The sequence below is a fragment of the Peromyscus californicus genome, unplaced genomic scaffold (genome assembly GCF_007827085.1).
Source record: "Peromyscus californicus insignis strain IS unplaced genomic scaffold, ASM782708v3 Scaffold_16__1_contigs__length_79575227, whole genome shotgun sequence".
In the NCBI taxonomy this organism is placed as follows: Eukaryota; Metazoa; Chordata; class Mammalia; order Rodentia; family Cricetidae; genus Peromyscus; species Peromyscus californicus.
Genome location: NW_026294458.1, coordinates 38,811,031 through 38,820,152, shown reverse-complemented (window position 1 = coordinate 38,820,152; position 9,122 = coordinate 38,811,031). Strand labels below are relative to the sequence as shown.

Sequence of the window (9,122 nt, the reverse complement as noted above, 5' to 3'; positions counted from 1 at the left end):
TGTAGGGTCGGGGCACTCAGAATAGCTGCTACATGGGTGGTATGATTTTGGAATTGCTCTTTCCTCTTTCGAAGTGGGTCCGCAGTACCTGAGTGCTAGGGGCACCTGGGAATGCTGGAGCAGTTCTGTTGAAGCAGAAATTTAAGACACAGAAACTAGGGTAGCAAAAATGTGCTTCATCAGTTCAGTTTAACCCATCTTTTTAAAATGCACTTACTTTTAAATCTTTTAGATGATTTTTTTTGTGTGAAATGGCATTTTAAATATAGATTTTAAGCATGGGGATTAAAAGAAAAAGAAGCGCTCAGAAACAAACAAACAAATCCCACACCTTTTGGTGTGGGCTTCTCTGAGACAGAACTGCCAGAAACTCATTTTAGGATATTTATCTTTTTTAAAAAAAAATGCTACACACGTACAAAATTTCATTTCTTTTTATTAGATTTTTTTAATCAAACAAGAGCTCGTCAGGCCTCTTGAGCTTTAAGGATTCGAAGTTACGATGCAGATGAACATTCTTATGGCCCCAGTTAGGACCCTGGGTGTTTCCTATGTAATCACAAACTAGACTGTAAGAGCGAATGCCTGGAGATGATGAAAAACAGTACCGAAACCACCGTAGCGAAGTGTTCCAAAACCGAACAGTGAAACTGGATGTCAGGAGAAACCCCTCGAGTGTTGTGCAATGGCTGGTCCGCAGTTAAGCCCGCTTCCCCCCGTCACCTGTGCCAGCACGCACCCTGGGAAGACATCCCATCCCTCTTTCATTGGTGATGCGGATTAGGAACAGAGATGCCACTGTTCTGATGGCCGTGCTCACACTGAACTGGGGGAAGTGATCCTCCAGACAGTTCCACCTGCCCGCCTAGGGAGCCACAGTGACAAAGTGAAATTCGTAGAGAGACGACCCTAACGAGGAGGCCTAATCCCCTGGATTCCCGGGAGGGCCACCGGGACCGGGGCGGCGAAAAAAACAGCTTGGCGCCGCCCCTCATTCCTCCGCGCGGCTCCAGTCCGGGTCTTGGAGCCGGCCCTCGCGGGGAATGTCCGGGGCTCGGGTCGGTACCTTTTTGGCCCTGGGAATTTCCAGAGTGCGGAAAAAGTCCACAAACTTAGTCCTCGCTGTCCCCTTCGCCTCCTCAGGCCCTTCTCGGTGCCCACGCACCCCCCGATCGAACCCGAGGATGAGCATAGGGTGTATTTTAGGCGTGCTGGGCTTCCCCGCCCCCTCTGCCCACTTAGCTGGCAAGAAGAAAGCCGGCGCTATAAAGGAGGCCGCGGCCGAGGGCTGGCTCCTCCTGCCACGAGGTCAGCAGAACGGCGGCGGCGAGCTCTAGAGAAAAGAGGCGGCTTAACTGCTCCTTATCATGTAACCTCAAAAGGAAGCCGATCAGCCCTTCTGATGCTCTCACGTACTGGGGCATCCTCGCTGCTTACAGCTGGAAACGGCTGATTTGCTTTTATGTAGTTGTGTGACTTGAATCTTCAAACACAAAGGTATACTTTCATTATTTGATATTTAATATGAAAAGGTATCTGTTTTTTGTTTTTTAGATTTATTTATTCCATGTTTATGAGTGCTCTGTCTAAATGTATGCCTTTGTGCCAGAAGAGGGCATCAGATCCTACCGTAGCTGGCTGTGAGCCACCATGTGGTTGCTGGGACTTGAACTCAGGACCTCTGGAAGAGCAGCTAGTGTTCTTAATTGCTGAGCCATTTCTCCAGCCCACGAAAAGGTTTCTTAAGTGCTAAACTGCCCTCACCTGGTTCATTTCCCATATTCTTTCTTTGGGAGTTGTCTGCTGTTTAAATAATAACATTTGCTTTGTGGCAAAGTATTTTAAGGCAGTTTTTGTTTGTTTGCTTTTGGAGGGTGTCTTAATATTTTGGTAATAGTGTAAATAGTGTCTGTTTGCCTTGAAGGCCCATAAAGAACTAAGATACTGGTGGAGGGTGCATATGTTGGGTGATGAAGACATTGTAAATCTAATGGATGAATTTATCTTTAGCCGGTAATGGAGAATGGTGGTACCCTAAGGTGGAAATTTCCCAGGAAGTTTGATGGGTGGGTTTTAAAGGTATATTTTCTAACCAAGGGTAAACATGAAACTGCATCCTTTATGGAAAAACGTATCTGAGTAGATTGAAATATTTTATAGCATACCCTAGGTAATTCTCGTATTACCTCTATAAAACTACAATTTATGAATGACCATTTTATGAATGAGTGAAACAGTTGATGTGATGGCTTGGCAGAACCTGCAGGTTTATAACAATCTATCTGAAGTGTTTGAAAGGTTTTGTCCAAGTGAAAGCATGTTTCTAGATGGAAGGGATTAGAGATTCTCTTCACCGGCCTTAGTGAACTGGCTATAATGGGCAAAGGGGCTGGCCCAAAGAGGATGTGACATTTATTATGTAAATCTTAAGCATTTGGCAATACATACACTTTCAATTTGAATCTAGTATCTAAAGAAATATAGTATCTGGTTGGGTGGAATGTTTTTTGCTTCGCTTAGTCCAGGGGTTCTCAACGTGTGGGTCAAAACCCATTTGGGAGGGGGGGGTAAAACAACCCTTTCAACAGGGGTGGCTTATTAGATAATCTGCATATGAGATATTTATATTATGATTCATAACAGCAGCAAAATTACAGGTATAAAGTAGCAGTGAAAATAATTTTATGGTTGGGGGTCATCACAACATGAGGAACTGTATTAGAGGGTCGCAGCATCAGGAACGTTGGGAACCACTGTTAGACAGTAGGTTTTTTTTTTTTGTTGTTGTTTTTTTTGGTTTTTTCGAGACAGGGTTTCTCTGTGTAGTTTTGCACCTTTCCTGGAATTCGCTTTGGAGACCAGGCTGGCCTCGAACTCACAGAAATCCGCCTGCCTCTGCCTCCCAAGTGCTGGGATTAAAGGCGTGCGCCACCACCGCCCAGCGACAGTAGGTTTTTTTGTTGGATAACAAAATAGAAAAGTTTCCAATCCCAGTCACTAACTTTACTTATCCCTGATACAGAAAAGCTTAAACCACATGCCATGTAAACGTGTTTTTATTTGGTCTGAGAACACAGTGTGTCTTCCACTCTCTCTACCATCTCTCTAACATTTTGTGGGTTTAGGACACAGCTGGGCAGGGTACAGATAACAAGCCCTGAAGGGACAGAAGCCATTCTAGGATGAGTCAGGGGAGGAGGTCAGTGTACAACACATACTGTGGTTGTGCACTTGGTGGTATTCCGCCTTGTGTACAGGTAGGGCCCGGGTCAGCATAACAGTTATTAAGATGGCTTATGAAGGAAAAGGGGACATACCCGTCCTTTACTTTGTCCCGAAAAAAGATCCTGTTCTCAGAACACAGAAACCAGTCTTTCCCAAACTGCAGACTCCTGGGAGCATGATCTCCAGGAAGGCTTGCTGATTGTTCAGAGGGCAACCACAAATCACTCCTGAAGACTGTTGCCTTTTGGTTAATGATTGACACTGATCTGGTGGCCTCTTCCTCTGTCCCCTCAGCTTACTAAGAAGACTCTGAGGCCCATGCTGAACTTCACCTTTTGATCTCCTTGGCCTGATGCTGCACTCCTGAGGGTGAGAGGGTGAATGTTTCCAAGTGGGATCAGAGCATTACTTGTTGTCAGAATGGGAAATGGGGAGTTTTATTTGGAGCTAAGGTTTGCATAGCTCTCAATTTAACCAGTGTTTAAAGTTTACTTACAAGTAGGTAACTGTGATTTATGAACCAAAAGTTTCTGGTGGTTTGGCATTTCTTTTAAGCAGTATATTGAGTTTCCATTGCTTTTTATGGAAGGAGGCCATGAATATATCTAAGAGGGGAATACAGCCCTCTTCTGATGGACAGTTTCAGGATTATGAAATCTTTCATGGGCTCAGAGAGCATCATGTCTGCCCAGGGTGGCTGAAGAAGCTCATTTGAGCTCTCATCTGTGGCTTTTGGTTAAAGCACTTCCTGTCCCTTCAGTTTGGGACTGCGAGGCCCCAAGTATTTTGTGGACTGGAAATTAACGTTTATAAACACTTGTTTGAGGAGGTGAACCTGCGACAGCTCAGCTTTTCCTCATATTAGCATTTGAGGTGCATTGTACTCAGCCAGGTTTCCCAGACTCAGGAGGACTGAGCAGTTGGCTCAGAGTCCCCCAGATCTATTAAGTGGTAGAGTCTAGATTTGCCACTGGGCCAGTTGTTATACAGATGTGCCAGTGGGTGAGGCCAGTTATACAGATGTGCCAGTGGGAGAGACCAGTTATACAGATGTGCCAGTGGGAGAGGCCAGTTATACAGATGTGCTATGGGAGAGGCCAGTTGTTATACAGATGTGCCAGTGGGAGAGGTCAGTTATACAGATGTGCTATGGGAGAGGCCAGTTATACAGATGTGCCAGTGGGAGAGGCCAGTTATACAGATGTGCCAGTGGGAGAGGCCAGTTGTTATACAGATGTGCCAGTGGGAGAGGCCAGTTGTTATACAGATGTGCCAGTGGGAGAGGCCAGTTGTTATACAGATGTGCCAGTGGGAGAGGCCAGTTATACAGATGTGCCAGTGGGAGAGACCAGTTATACAGATGTGCTATGGGAGAGGCCAGTTATACAGATGTGCCAGTGGGAGAGGCCAGTTATACAGATGTGCCAGTGGGAGAGGCCAGTTGTTATACAGATGTGCCAGTGGGAGAGGCCAGTTATACAGATGTGCCAGTGGGAGAGGCCAGTTGTTATACAGATGTGCTAGTGGGAGAGGCCAGTTGTTATACAGATGTGCCAGTGGGAGAGGCCAGTTATACAGATGTGCCAGTGGGAGAAGTCAGTTATACAGATGTGCTATGGGAGAGGCCAGTTATACAGATGTGCCAGTGGGAGAGGCCAGTTATACAGATGTGCCAGTGGGAGAGGCCAGTTGTTATACAGATGTACCAGTGGGAGAGGCCAGTTGTTATACAGATGTGCCAGTGGGAGAGGCCAGTTATACAGATGAGCCAATGGGAGAGGCCAGTTATACAGATGTGCCATGGGAGAGGCCAGTTATACAGATGTGCTAGTGGGAGAGGCCAGTTTCTTCCCAAGGACCCTTCTACTCCTTGGGCTGAGTACTGGCTGCCACTTACTCTCCATTCATAGTTTGCTGATACAGTTTTGCTTGATGGCCGCCATGATAATACACGTTTGAAGGAGACCACAGCAAAGTGCTTTGGACTTCAAAACTGGAGCCACAGGAGTGGCTGGTCTAAGGTTTTCGTAAGAGCTGGCCATTTACTTTTTATGTTCTTTTCAGAAACACTAGCAGACATCATAGGAATGGATATCCTGAAACAAATTCCCTTTTGCCCTCTCAGGACCTTTCCCTCCACTTTTGGAAAGATAAACTTTGGGTGAACCTTTCCACTCCCCCTGGTACAGGCCCACTGTTGCTGCCCCTGAAGAAGGGAGCCTTGGGTAAACCCGCTGACCAGTCTGTACCATCCCTGATGTCTCAGAGTGAGCTAATAAGCTAACCGAAATATCTGCTTTCATAGGTAGCCTCCAGAAAGCCACATAAAACTGTTTGCATATTTGCTCTCCCTGGTTATTTTGTAGAAATGTCTCACAATCCCTTTCCAGCCTGCATTTCCTACAGGCACTGTGGTGCCACTTGAGTGGTGGAGTAAAAGTGAGTCTGCTTGGATAGCTATGAACAAAATGCACTGTGTAATTCATGTCCACTCTCAGTCCCTCTGATTATTTTGGTTAAGTTTTGCTTCTTGAAAAGCACCCAATGGAGAGGGGCTCATGCTATAAATTATGCATTCTCAAAGTGGGTAACAGCACCCCAAGAGGGCAGATATTGGTTCTTTGCGGGGGGGGGGGGGGGGGATCTTAAGCTATTACAGTGCCCATCCATCTGCATGCCCTGCAGGGAGCCATGGCATGCAGATCAGTGTGCAGAATTTCTGCAGTATTAAATGCCCATGAGGGAGTGTTTAGGAAAGAAATGTGTTAGAAATGTCTATAGGCCATGCAGAGGGGCAAAAAACATTGAAATAGCCTGCTGTAAATGCGCTATGTGTACTTATCCAAATGACATTCACAGCTTTTCTCTGGTTGCTTGTCTTCTTTTCTGTCTCCACTATTGCCAAGAATTTTAAAAGTCCAGGCTGTCAAAGAAGGAACCATTTCTATTTTTTCCCCCCACAGGAGAAGTTTTCTTCTAATGTATCTTTAAATATTTCAAAATATTGTAAAAAAATTATGGCAAAATCATGCATTACAGCAAAGTTATGAGCTTTGTGCTGTGAGCCTGTGTAGACAAGTGTCTGTTTAAGTCTTTGCTTTAAGTACTTTTGGCTGGATACCCAGAAGTTAAATTACCAGATCATATGGTAATTTTGTGTATAACTGTTAAAGCTGAACTTGAATTATTATTATTGTCTGTCTGTGTGCATGGCGCAGTGGAAGCCAGACTTTCAGAATTCAGTTCTCTCCCCCTCCACTGTGGGTTCTGGGGATTGAACTTATTGAAGCAGGTGATTTTACCCACTGAGTCATCTTGTTGGCCCTGTGTTTAATTCTTTGAAGCTCTGCCATACCAGTTTTCACAGTGGCATTATCATGACCATTTTTTTCTCCTTTAAAACCTTTTTAAAAAAAAATAACATTTATATATATTTGTGTATATGTGTGTGTGTGTGTGTGTGTGTGCACGCGCGCGCGCGCGTGCTAGTGCTGTGTGTGTAGGCCTGAGGACACCTTGTGGGATTCAGTGCTCTCCTTTTACCATGTGGGTTCTGGGGCTCAAACTGAGGTCATTAAGGTTGGCGACAAGTGCCTTTACCCACAGACCTGTCTTGCCAGCTCTGCCTATTTATTCTTAACGTGTTTTGCAGTGTTTGGTTGAGTAGAGTGAATAAGTATGTGTACCACGAGTGTAAAGCCAAGGGTTGATAACCAAGTTAAGAGTACAGAATCTGCCCGGTGATTCCGAATTCAGCACCATGATGACGGAAACAAAACCTTTCAAGTTTACCTGTACTTTAGAAACAAGTGGATGGCTGGAAATTGTGCCTATGAAAACCATTGGGGTAATGTGCTGGATTTCATACACGTTGGATCCTTTAAACATTTGGACTACTTGCTACGGACTCCCAAATTCAAAAGAAACCCTGGGAGGTTTCCCCAAGATTTAAGAGGGCCAGAGCTACAAGGTGATTCACAGATGCGATGACTTGGCCTGTGGCTGAAGATGAATGGAGAGAACCTTGAGGATGGGAATTGGATGGTTCTGACTTCACCTTCCTCCTTTGTTTGCCTCCATCCTCTCATCTCCACATTATAACACAGTTGCTGCATGAGTTTTTGTTGAACAAATACCCCACAATGTAAAAAACACTGAAAATGATTCATTTTCTAGTTGGAATGGCTGTCTGTGGAAAGCTATCAGGAAAGCTATAAGGACTTTCTGTTTCTTACCTCTGCTAAGGGCAAGGAGGTGGGTTCAGTCTGAGATGAAAAGCAAGGGTTAGAGGGAACTAAAATTCCAGTTCTCTGGGCCAGGCTCCTGAATTTACCCTTGAAATAGCGAGTGTCATGTCGGATGAACGTAATCCAAGATGGCAGAGGCAGCTGGAGCAGAGCCTTCCAAGCTTGTCATTCTGGGCCAAAGTTCTCTATCTCTTGAACAACCAAGGAAAACAGTTTTGTTTGTTTACTCACGGTGTTGAACAGCATCCAGCTTTAAGATAAGAGAGACTCTTACACGCAACACTAATTAAATATTTAGGGCATGGTGACAGATCCCAGTTGGCTTGTCACTCAGGAGGTACAATGTGGCAGCAATATTCAGGGGCCATGTTCTAGATTTCATTCATACTATATTCATACGTTCATACGTTATTCATAGTATAAGCCCCAGAGTTTATGGTATTTTACTTTGGGGGCACCTCTCTTTAAAATGTTAGTAGCCTCGTATAAAGGTTCCTATTTATGAACGGATTGTGGGTGCCTTCTTGAAGATGATGGGGCAGTGATTGCTCTATCAGTTGCAGGGAAGAGGAGAGGCAGGCCAGCAGCAGAAGAGGAAACGCAGACTCCCCCTGTTCTCCACCTGGCTTCCTTAATTCTGTTCATGATGTACCCTACACTGTCAGCCTTGCAGTGGTCTGACTCTGTCCATTCTCTGGTTTTTGGTCCATTGACAGCCTGATGGGTTATACTTCTGAATCATTTCACTGAATAGCATCCCCCCTTTTCATTCTGTGGATACCACTCCAGTTCAGCTGTTCATGACCTTGACTGTCACAGTGTCCTACTTACCTACATGCACCCAGCTGCCATCTCTGATGCTTCCCTATGCTTAGAAACTCTGAGCAGTTCCCCATGGCCTGTCACACCAACTCTTCACTGTTCCCAGGCGGCTGAAGCCCCGTGGGAAGGGGGCTCCAAACCTGACTTCAAGATTGTCCCCTTTCCTTATGTTTTCTTCAAGTTAGCTTGGTGAGCCAAAGGTATCAGAACATTTAACTACCAAATATTAAACACAGATTTGAAAAAAAATAATAATGATAACTATCATTATTGGTATGCTAAGCATATCATGTATACTGACTCATTTAACCAACCCACTGACCAAAAATAGTTAAATACCCATTTTAAGGATGAGAAAACGAGTCCTAGAAGAGACAGTTAATGGTAGGTGGTTATGAAGTGAATGGATGGGATTTGGACCAAAGTTTGCTTCACTTGGAAACCCTGTGATTTCAAACAAAGGATGAAAAATATTACAGGCAAGAACTTTAGTTTGGATAAAGCTTGTAGCGAGAATTAATGTGCCTTTTCTAATGTGGTCCATAAGGATATAAATATACTGGAATCAAGTATTTGTTTGTTAGAGCTGTTACAGCGAAGTATTCCCCAACTTAGTTGCTTAAAAAATAGAGATTTGGGGTTCCAGAGGTAGCTCAGTTGGTAAAATGCGTGCTATATAAGCATGTGGACCTGAGTTTGATCCCCAGAACGCATGCTAAAAAAAAAAAAAAAAGAAAGCTGGGCATGGTGGCCATGATTGTAATCCTATCATGAGGAGGTAGGGACAGATAGACACCTGGGACTGTGGTCAGCTAGCCTAGCCCACTG

At 44.7% G+C, this 9,122-nt stretch overlaps 1 protein-coding gene across 1 annotated transcript in view; it reads left to right on the top strand.

Annotated features, from left to right (window-relative positions):
* Nucleotides 1-446: 446 nt before the first annotated feature.
* Nfkbiz (NFKB inhibitor zeta) overlaps nt 447-9,122 on the top strand; it is a 29,087-nt gene continuing 20,411 nt past the window's right edge. The window contains exons 1-2 of the mRNA XM_052740872.1: nt 447-1,497; nt 3,520-3,594. The gene's annotated coding sequence lies outside the window, so the exon portion shown is untranslated. The remainder of the gene's footprint in view (nt 1,498-3,519; nt 3,595-9,122) is intronic.